Raw genomic sequence first — 11,871 nt, forward strand, 5'->3', positions numbered from 1 at the left:
CAGAAGTCACCAAGAGGCTGAAGTTGTAAATTTTCATCAGGCTTTATGCTTCAAAACATCTGTAACCTACACTAATTGTTAAAGGCCTGAGTTAACCTAGCTTGCCAACAGATAAAAAGCCCTTCATACTGAAGAATAAAAAATAAAGTTGAATTTCTCACTGTCCTAAGTAAGGAACAACCAGACTGACGTGGCACAGTTTTTAAGCAGATTGGAGAAATGATCTCATATGGGGTTCTTTTGTGATATGGATTCAGAGATGGGTGGGGCTCCAAAATCTATGAGCAGAATTAGATTGATGATAACTCTAGAAGGTGGATTGCTTAGATGAGACCAATGGCTATTGGCTAACATCCAGTGGAATGTTGCCAAATGAGTTATGGTGAACTCAACCCACTCCTGCTGATCTCGGGAAGGAAATCTTCACTAATTGATTGGCTTTCATGAGAAGTTTACAGTAAGGCAAGTTTCATCAATTAACTAAAAGATTTTAAAACCAGTTGTGTTTCTTGCATTCCTGTTTATAGAATGAACAGGTTTTTAAAGAATTTCAAGTGGTTACTGTTAGGCATCAGGCAGTCCAGATATCCAGAAATGGGCTCAAGCTGAACTACAAAAGGATTTCTGGTGTTAGATAAAAGCCAGTATGCCTCAAGAACTTGCGAAACTTGTTCCCATCTGCCAAAAAGAGTCATTTCCCTTACCTCTGGCAGAGGGACATATGGCTACCTGAGGCTGCGTATCAAACCTATGCTAGCCTCACAGCTCCCTCTCTCAGTATCACCCAGTACCTGTTAAACATTTCAAAGCCTGGCACCTCTCACCTCAGATCTCCACTCTCTTTATAGTGTATACACACACACACAGAGAGAGAGAGAGAGAGAGAGAGAGAGAGAGAGAGAGAGAGAGAGAGAGAGAGAGAGAGAGAGAAGTCTCTCCTCTCCCTTCTCTTGTAGACAGCCCTGGCCATGTCCAGTCTGCTTCTCTTTCTCTCTACTCTGCGCTCTTCCAGATGCCTCTGGATATTTTCTCTGGTTTATTCACAATAGAAGCCTTTCCCTTAACCATACCATGGAACAGTCACTTCAGTGCTCTCTGTACTGTGCCCCCTTGAATACAGATCCTAGTTACCAGGGCTGTAGAAATACCCAGGAGAATGGGAATTTCTTTCTTTTTTCTTTTTATATGTAATACTCCAATTGTGGATGAATTTTTATCTCACATTAAGTGGTCCAGTGATTAGGTGACTCAGGGCTTATATAAAGGGTGACTATTACCATCAGGGGCTCAGTATTGCTGTTTTTCTTCCATATGTATACTTAACTGTGGGTTTTAGTTACCGTACCTATGAATCACAAAATTGGAATTCTGTTGGAATACTAGCTGCGGCATCTGCACTTCAAAAAAGAAAAATTAATTTTGAAAATACTTACTAAAATAATGCAAGAATTTGTGTGGGTGTTTGTTTGCTTTGTTTTAATGAAAAATAGAACATGTTTATTGCCAGGTTTATACAGGGCCTATTCTAGATATGGGAACAACACAATGTCTCTGCCCCTATTTTAATAAAGGAGATGCATAGCCAGGATCTTCTCCCTTGTGGTCTAGTTCCAGTATCTTTGCTCTTAAGAGCTGGGTGTGATGTCTTCATCTGTTCAAGCTTCTGTAACAAACTACCATACAAATCGGATGTTGATTTCCTTTAGTTCTGAAATGAAGGTATCTGCACATTTGGTGTTTGTTGGGACTCACCTCCTCCATAGCACTTCCTTTCTTTGTCCTCACATGGCAGAGGAGGAAAGGGCATATCTCTGTGTCTCTCTTATAGGGGTGTTAATGCTATCCATCTCAGCCAAGCATGATGACACATGCCTTTAATCCCAGCACTCACGATGGAGAGGCAGGTGGATCTCTATGGCTAGAGAAGACAGACAGAGAACCAAAGGGAGACACAGAGAGTGTGATATAATAATTCATCTCCCTACTCAAGTTTTAGGTTATTTTGCAATTTTTAAAATTATAAGCAATGATGTAATGAGCATCCTTGTCCACACTCCTGTGTATAAAACTTTCTCTAAAGTACACACCTAGCAATCAAATTGGCAATTATTGAGGAATGTACATTTCAATTCAGTAGCTGTTACCATATTACTTTCTAAATTTGCTATACCAATTTATACCCGCACTAAATTGCTTCATAATTTTCTATATTTACTCACCTAAATTCATGAAAGATAACCTTCATTTTCATTTCCACTTCTATGATTACTTTTGAGAGTAAATGTATGTTTCTTGACTGATTAAACTTGCTAATGTTCAATTTGTCCATTTTTAAACAAATTTTGTATAAAGACATCCAATAGTTTATAGATCTAAAATAGCAACAGGTCTGCTAACAGTAACCTAGTCTTAGGCCAAAAAAAAATGTCATTTCATTGGTGCCATTAGAAAAAAAGCATTTGTTTCCTCTATCACTACAGTCAGATTTCATAAAATCCACAAAATAATTTTATATACAAATGGATTATTAAAATCTGGACTGTGTGTCTAGAGAGATGGCCTAGTGCAGGAAGTGCTTTCTATACAAACATGAGGATCTAAGTTTGGATCCCCAGAACAAACATCTGGAGACAGTGGTGTCTGTCTGTAACCTCAACACTGGGACAAGAGCAGAGACAAGCAGATCCCCAGAACTTGCTGGCAGCCAGTCTAGACTAATCGATGAGCTCCAGGTTCAGTGAGAGTCCCAGTCTCAGGAAAGAAAGTAGAGAAGCCAATGAAGGAAAAACACTGAAGAAACATGTGCCTTCACATGTGCTCAAATATGTATACACACACACACACACACACACACACACAGAGAGAGAGAGAGAGAGAGAGAGAGAGAGAGAGAGAGAGAGAGAGAGAGAGAATAAATGAATAAGACTGGGGTAGTAATCACAATTAGCTTTCATACTGACACATGTAATGAACTAACATTTTTTAATGTGTCTTCAGACATGACGACTTAACTCAAAATTTATTATAACCTAAACTTTGAATATCTGAAAGTTAGGAGCTTTGTATTAGTCCAGTTTTTACTTATTATTGCACAGATTGTCTTCAGAGTATAATGATTCAAGTTATTACAGTGCGACAAAGGTGATAGACAGTCAGTAGGTATTTTAACTCAAATTTGGGGGTTTGAACTTTTCCAGGAATATACTTCCAGGAAACTACTTTTTCAGCAGTATAAAACTCTCATCATGCTGGGCAGTGACAGACAGTAAGTCAAGGCTCCCTGTGAGCCTCTACATCGAGAGGGTAAACAACCAGTGTTCCAAACAGGACACAACTCCATTATAAGTGGAGGGTTACCTGTGTGTGCTCTGATTATATGGACCTAAGTAGTATACAAACTGTAGCGGTCAGATGGATGAGCAAGATTTTTTAAATGGCAAGTGGGGCATGGAGTTGGAAGTAGAAATGGAGGGAGCATGCTCAATGTACAATATATACTCACCTGAAAATGTTTTTAAATAACCTACTAATAAGTGCAATGAATATGTGTGTGCAATGAAAATTTTAAAATAAAATTTAAAAGGCAGTTTGAAGATGTTCAGCAGCTGTGGGTAGATAAGAGAAATAGTTCTGATATTTTGGTGCATTCTAGGTGACCATGCATAACAAAAATCAAGTACATTTATTTATTTGTTTGTTATTTTGAGACAGGGTTTCATTATGTATCTTTGACTCACCTGGAACTCCCTATGTAGACCGAGCTGGCCTTGAACTCATGAAGAACTGCCTGCCTCTTCCTCCCAGGTGCTGGGACTAAAGGCATGCACCACCATATGTATTTTTAAAACCACAAGAAAGGATACTGAAGGTTTCAAAACAAAGAAATGATAAATGTTTGAAGTAAGAGATATAACTTCCCTGATTTGAACATTCCACGATGAATATATGGAGTGTGTGGTGATATTGTGTCCCCCAATGTATTCTGCAACTTAATATACTTATCTGGGGTCAGAGAACAGAACAGCCGCTAGATAAACATAGAGGCCAGAAAATGGTGGCACATACACCTTTAATCCTAGCATTCTGAAGGCAGAGATCCATCCAGATCTCTGTTAGTTCAAAGCCACACTGGAAACAGCTAGGCATGGTGACACACATCTTTAACCCCAGGAAGTGATGGCAGGAAGCAGAAAGATATATAAGGCATGAAAACCAGGAACTAGAGTCTGTTAAGCTTTTAGGCTTTTGAGCAGCAGTTCAGCTGAGGTACATTCAATGAGGACTCAGAGGCTTCCAGTTTGAGGAAACAGGATCGACTGAGAAGTTGGCAAGATGAGGTTAGCTGTGACTTGTTCTGTCCCTCTGATCTTTCAGCTTTCAAACCTGGCTCCAGGTTTGCTTTTATTAATAAGACCTTTTTAAGATTCGTGCTACAGGAGTGAAACATCATATGGTACCACCAAAGTATGCACAAATTGTATGTCAAAAACAAAATAACTGATTTTTTTCCAGATGCAAGGTCGAACATTGATGATTCCATTATATTTTGTAAAACCATCTCCCAGAACCATCCTCTTGCCTGCAGCTTTTTAAATGGAGTTGCAACTATCACCATGTTATTGTAAGCTAATCATAACTCCTATTTTAATATCTGCACCTACAATAGATATCTAATGGATTATCTCTGTTGGGATTCCCACACCCCCAGCTGTATGACCACACATGTGCAGTTCAGTAGCCAAGCAAGGGGCCTTACATTCTACGTAATCCATACACTGCATGATCACATAATTTGCATGCAGTGTGATCATGCAATCTGCACTTGCGTGGCTTACCTCCATAAGCCCATATCCACATGTGCAGGGGAATCCATAAGAAGCAGGACACAGACCCCTCCCTCTTATTTTTCCTTCTCCTTTCTCTCTCTCTCTCTCTCTCTCTCTCTCTCTCTCTCTCTCTCTGCTCGTGTCTTCCACAGGCCTGGTCATGCTCTCTTCTGTCCCTCCCTTCTAATAAAACTCTGCTCTGATAATGGGTTTTGTCATGCCTCGTGACCTTTCCTCACAGAGTAAAAGCACCGCATTAAAACCAACAATCTCAGCAACTTTTTTCTAAGAACTTTCTCCATAGTCACACAATTATCTTTAGAACCATTACTTAAGTACTATGCAAATACATTAATTACCCATAAATACTTTCATACAGAAACCACATCCCTAGAATTAGTATAATAGTACAGAGGATTAGTACATAAGCATATAACTAAACAACATTTAATGAGTTCTTCACCTACAATTCTTGACCATTGTTTAAGTTCAATTCACTCAAAAGATGGCATAAATGTCAAAGTAAATGATGAACAATCCTATTCAAAGTAGCCAGGCTTTGGGAAGAAAATAAAATTATGAGGAGGAACAAAGACAGTGATAGAAAGGCTGTACTAAAAAAAAAATCTATTTTCTTTCTGTCTGTTCTCAATAGCTCGATATAGCTGTTGTGTAGTAGTTGCCTCCAAATTGAAACATTCCATCTTAGGAGAAGACTCAGTAAGTCTCAGGAAATAAACAAAATTTGCAAGGTTTAAGAAGTAAACAACTCATAAGTCTCAGGAAGTTCCTGAAACCTGATTCACAAGGATCCTACCCAAGGTTATAATAAGCAGTAACAAATGTTGAGGAAAGAAGAGTTATTCACTAATCAACACAGTTGCCTAAGGTCATGCAAGTGCTCTAGGTGCTCAGCGTTCCTGAGTTGTGAGCCATGATGGTATGAGCTTTTCAGTGAGGTATACCTTTGATTCACCTATGTTCCTGTAGTACCTCATTTTTATTCCTGTAAGTAACCCTAATTAATTTACTAGTTCACTAAACTAGGCTGTAGTTGAATTATTTCTTTAGTCTATCACAATCATAGTCCATTCTTCATAGAACAGACATTTATCCATGTTTCTCCAGGAAAGTCACATAATACATTTGGCACCCAAACAAGGACCAACAGAACCAAGAAATAGCTGGGTAGAAGTAGTTTCAGGTCCCTGCAAAGGGCATCCAGGGATTTTGGACTGATCTATGTGAGGGGAAAGCATCTATGGGAGAAATTCCAATATGGATACCTTTCCTATGTGGTATGGGATGGTGGACCTACTTGCTGTACTTGTAGTTACATACTCCATGAGATGGACAATAGGACATGTAACCAAGGCTAATCTGTCTGATAATGAAACTTCCATAGAGAGTATCCCAAAGTGGGCATCTTTCTCTTTGTAGTACAGAGTGGTATAATAGTTGGCATTTATTTGGTAGACTATAGAATCACCTGGAAATGGGCCTCTAGCTGCTTGTGGGAGATTATCTTGATTGAGTTAAGTGAAGTAGGAAAACTACCCACTGTGGTGACACTACTCCCTGTCTATAATCTTGGATTGTATAAAATGAAGGTGCAAGCATTCACTGATTGATTCATCTGAGTGCAGATGTAATGTCCAGTCACTTCAAGAAACTGCACCTTGACTTTCCCACCATAATGGACTGCACCTTAAACTATGAGATAAAATAAACCTTTGCTCCCTTAAGTTAGTTCTGTCTTAGTATTTTATCACAGCAACAGGAAAAAACCCTAGGAAAAGTGGCATGCTTCCTTGATGAGTGGGGGATCCATGAATAAATATGGGGACACCCTGAAAATGTTTAAAGGACTAGAGGAGGCCCTGGTGAGAAGACCAGGCAAGTACCATGGCAGGGTCCTGATAACTCAGAACTGGGCCTCAGTTCCTGCCTCTTGAAACTGAACAGGCAGTTCCTGAGGAAGCCACAGACAAAGGACAATCAATCTTCAATGCCCCTGACATCAGGGATGAGGGAGATAGCATGTACCAGGCCTGTGTCAGCCTCCACAGTAGCTCAAGGTAATAACCAAATAAAGACAGAGTCTGGTACTTGTCCAGACTTGCCCAAAAGTGGAAAAAGTGTAGCCTTAACCAGCCCATGCTAGCCCTAGCCAACTAAAATGTACTAATATGATTGTCAGTCACATAAACCAATCATAGATAGAATGACCTAACTGTGCCTGAAATTTCCATTAGCTGTGCTTAAAAGGAGCCTTCAAGAATCTCTCAGGGTCGCCATTTTGCCTTTGTGTCAGATGTGTGGCCCCAGCATGCTGGCATTCTTATTCTTGAGATAATAAATGCTCTTGTTGATAGCATACATGGATGGTGGTCTTTTGTGGGACTTCTCCAGAACCCTAACACCTGGGAGGAGTAGACACTGGATAATACTGTTAGCTATCTGTGATGGCAGTTGTGTGGTCAGTGTTATTTATAATAAGATGTGCAACTGTGGCTAAAATAGCTGTTCAGAGAGAAATTGCAATGAGAAAGGAACAACAAGCAGCCTCCATATCAGCCTCTGACTTGACAAGTAACTTGGATAAAAGAGAAGAGAGGGAGGGATTGACTGGCCATTTCCTATGGCTGAGGAAGAAGGATGAAAGGAAAAGAGAGTGTATGTGGTTTAATGATAAATGTCCCCCACATATTTGAACATTTGGTCCCCTGGGCATGATGCTTCTTGGGGACCTGAGGAGGTACAGCCTTTCTAAAGGAAGTAAATTACTGGGGGCAGGCTTTGATGGCTTATAGCCTCATCCTATTTCCTATTCAATGTCTGCTTCCTGTGTGCAGATAAAATTTGATCAGCCAGTCTGTGCTACATAGAGAATATCAGCCATTCAGAACTATAGTCATGTCTTCAAAAACAATCAAACAAGAAATGAATTAAACCATGCTACTATACATCAAGTAGCTATTGATATACACAGTGAGGATAATGTCTGTGAGAAATTGTTAGGGTCCTGGAGAAGTCCCATAAAAGACTACCATCCACACCTGCAATCAGCATGAGCATTTTTATTCCAGCATGCTGGGGCCTGCCATCCCACACAAAGGCAAGATGACAAAGACCCTGAGAGGAATGTGTGGGCTCCTTTTAAGCACAGCCAAGGGGAGGTCCTAAGGCAGTTAGATCACTTTAGATATGACTGGCTCAAGCAATTGGCAATCATATTAGTGTGTTCTAATTGGCTAGGTCTAGTCAGGGGCTGGTCAGGGCTACAGTTTTTCATTTGGGGGCAGGCCTGGACAAGTCCCAGGCTTTGTCCTTATTTGGTTATCATCTTGCGCTGTTTATGGCTTAGGCCACCAGGCCTTTTCATCTTTGCTGTCAGGGGTATTAGAGATTGATTGTCCTTTGTTCGTGGCTCTTCCTCAGAAACTGCTTGCTTGGCTCCAAAAAGCCTAGTTCTTAACTGAGTTATTAGGGCAGGCTGTCATAATATTTGCCTGGCCCTCTCAGAAACCAAGTATACCTTCCAGACAGAAAGAAAGATAGTAAGAGGGGGATGTCTGTGACCACATACAACCAAATACATGTTCTTTACATTTATTTCTACATACTTTCTTAAGTATGTTCTTAGCCCTCTGATTTTTACCTGCTGATAACTAGGCAAAATACACACAGATGAAAATAGAAATTTTAAAGTATTTTCTTACAGAAATAAGTGGAAACACAAAAGAGAAGGAAGGATGCCCTAAGATTCCTTGAGGATAATTTTCTAAATGAATATCCATTTGCTGCCAATTACAAACAGAAGACAAATGAAAAGCAGATGCCTTATTTTAGACAAAATGTTCTTAGGGTCATAACACTTGCACAATTTCCTTCCTTCTCTGACAGGCAAATTACTTTAGCTCAGTATATAAATCTGTGTATTTTTAGTTCAAGTGGATAGTCTTCTATTGTGTAGAGGAATTAAGAACATATTTCGTATACAGTTAATGTGTATGCATTTATACTTTCTCCTTCATAAACCTGGGGTGTTTTAAGAAAATCTCTACTAACACTTGCAGAGATTTCAGCCTCTCCTCTGAACTCAAACTTTGGGGACAGTTCATTCATTTATTATTTCTCTCTCTCTCTTTCTTTCAAGTTTGTGTTTTAGAAATATGAAGGTGATGAACCTGACACAAGGCATTTAAGAAATGTTTAGAGAACTTCCCAGCTCTTCTAATGGCACTTCAGCCTGAGATTGAGTTGCCCATTTAATTTTCAGAGTCCCTGAGGAAATCGTGTCTCCTGTACCTAGATTCAGGATTAGCATTATCCATTTATGTTATCCTAAGTCTGCAAACTCTGCCCAGAGGAAATCTTCAAGACAGACACTAAGATCTCCTCAGTGTACCATAAATGAACCACCTCATATGATGAGGATGCAAGTCATATTCCTTTAGTTTCACAACTTTACATAGAACCCATTATGCCTACTTGTCTAAGTGGCTTCCTCAGCCTCCAAACATCCCTTACTGTCCAGGTCATTCCATATCAAATTCAGCCATCCTTTCCGATGTCAAAGGTCTTGGGTTTGTTGTATAACAAGTAGTTCAGGTATCTGTCCCTAGAATGCCCCGAATGTGTTTCCCATTCTATACCTGAGATGGCATCTCTAAAAGCCATTCAGTGTCTCCTCTTTCAAACCTACATCCAGGAACAGTACATTTTTGCTCCTCTCTCTGAATGAATGGAAACTAGAAATTGGATGTTTGGACCCATGAAATTCAGGGTTTCATCCATCACTTTTCCTAGATGGTCAAGGTGCTGATTAAAGATTAGCTAGGATACCCAGAAATAGGAGATGCTATTACCCTGCTCAAAAAAGTAAGGAATTCTGGATTGAAGAAGTCAATAAAGGTCCTAGTGTACAGTACCACAGGAAGCCAGTACAATTGAACATCTGGGAGCTGGTTGTTGTGGAATATTTATTTAATGATACAAAGATGTGTTGCATTCTTTCATGTTGTATTTATTTAACTCTGTAAATCTGTGTTACTTTGCCTGTCTGAAACACCTGATTGGTCTAATAAAGAACGGAATGGCCAATAGCTAGGCAGGAGAGAAAAACAGGCAGGGCTGCCAGGCAGAGAGAATAAATAGGAGGAGAAATCTAGACCTGATAGAAATAGATAGAGGGAGAGTAAGAAAAGGAGGAGAGGAGAACACCAGAGGCCAGCCACCCAGCCACAAAGCCAACCATGGAATAAGAAGGAAAGAAAGATATATCAAAAACAAAGGTTTAAAAAAAATCCCAGAGGCAAAACATGGTTAAGGAGAAACAGGATAATTTAAGTTAGAAAATCTGGCTAGAAACAAGCCAATCTAAGGCCAGGCATTCATAAGTAAGAATAAGTCTCCATATATTTATTTGAGAGCTGCGCAGTGGGCCCCCAAAGAGTAAATAAAACCAACTACAGCTGGTGAAGCCAATGAAACAATATGCTGAGAGTCTGCTGTGGACTATGACCACAGGCTGGAATATGGAACAGCCTCAAGCTTTCTTCCTTGTTATAGATGACAACATAGATCTACCAATTATCATAGGTTTGGATGCCACAAACAATGCTCTGCTTCTACAAGTCTGTATCTATCATTTGCTAAAGTCCTACTTGAACTTGATGGAGTTCTTTCTGCAGAGTTCCTATCAGACTGAGACTGAGTAGACTCTGCACCTCATCACAGCACCCCAAGACCATATGGATCTTGGTGGACACACTGAAAGGGGTGCAATTCTATTGTCAAGTACAAGGCAGTGTTCTGCTCCTACCTGCCTATGGAGGCTGCCATCTACCTGGCAGGCACTGAAGAAGGAACAAGCCAGTGCCATGAAGCTCCTGCTGGAGATGGGTAAGTTCCTTTAGATCCAGGACAATTATGTTGACCTCAGTGAACTAAAGGGGAAGACTTACCCTGAATATGACAGCAACCAATAGGCTGAGAGCCCTGTCAGAATGAAAACCAGAAGACAAAGCTGGGCTCTTCCTGAGCAGGTGCAGATGTTGCTGCTGTCATCTTCCAGTTATCAAATTCCGATTCCTCAGCCTTTGAACATGAACTCATACCACCAGTGACTCTCCAAGGCACTTTTGGGTCTTCACCCTCAGAGTGGGCTTGCATAACTTGTCCTCCTTATTCTAAGGTTTCCAGCTTAGACTGAGAAAATATTGTTTTCTCCTTTCACCAGACTGCAGGTACCTATTATGAGACTCCCCAACCTATGGGTATGTAAGTCAACCCAAGAAATCCCTCTTAAAACTGGACATACATTCCATGGACTTTGTGCACTTGCGGGACACTGATACAAAATCTGGCTTTTAAAAATGTTAGATGGTTGCTTCTACTAATGCTGGGCAAAGTGGTAAAAGACAAAGATGAGCTCATGGTTTCAAATCCCACCTTGAGTGCACTATAAATTACCAAAAATCTCTGTGATTCCCTCTATCCTGCAGCTGAGAGATGCACTTGCTTAAAGTAGGTTTCAGGTCTTCAGTAACAGGCTGAACTACAGCTCAAGTTGAACTCCCAACCCATGCGGGGACTGATACTGGAAAAGAATGAGATCCTCTGAGTTGAGGAGGGAACGTGTGTGAAAACTCTGAGGAAGTGAGACAATGAGCCCCTAAATCTGATGAGTCCTGTCTGACAGCAAAGGGCAGTTCTCATGCCCTGTGGGAACAGCCCTCCTAGCCTTTTGGGAACCGTCCTGAGAATAAACATCACTGTCTTGCTTGACAGCTGCCTCCATGGTAGTCATTACTGTTTCCTCAGACAATGTAGAGCTAACTCCCTCAGACAGGAAAGATGTTTTCTTGATAGTTATTAGCCCAGATCACCAAAATCCATCTGTCTTCATACCTACCTCTGGGCATATCAGCCCTCCAGCCCTGTATTCATTTGGTTGCCCTTTTGCACAAAAAAATCACATTGGCCCTTTGCACTAATTAGATTATTAGATCTAGTGAGCAAGAAATAGCAAACTCCAGAC

General features: G+C 40.4%; 1 pseudogene; it reads left to right on the forward strand.

Annotated features, from left to right (window-relative positions):
• The first annotated feature begins 6,655 nt into the window (after positions 1-6,655).
• On the forward strand, positions 6,656-10,819 carry LOC114683439 (annotated as a pseudogene).
• Positions 10,820-11,871: the final 1,052 nt, after the last annotated feature.

Source organism: Peromyscus leucopus, chromosome 6, assembly GCF_004664715.2.
Source record: "Peromyscus leucopus breed LL Stock chromosome 6, UCI_PerLeu_2.1, whole genome shotgun sequence".
Taxonomy (NCBI): Eukaryota; Metazoa; Chordata; class Mammalia; order Rodentia; family Cricetidae; genus Peromyscus; species Peromyscus leucopus.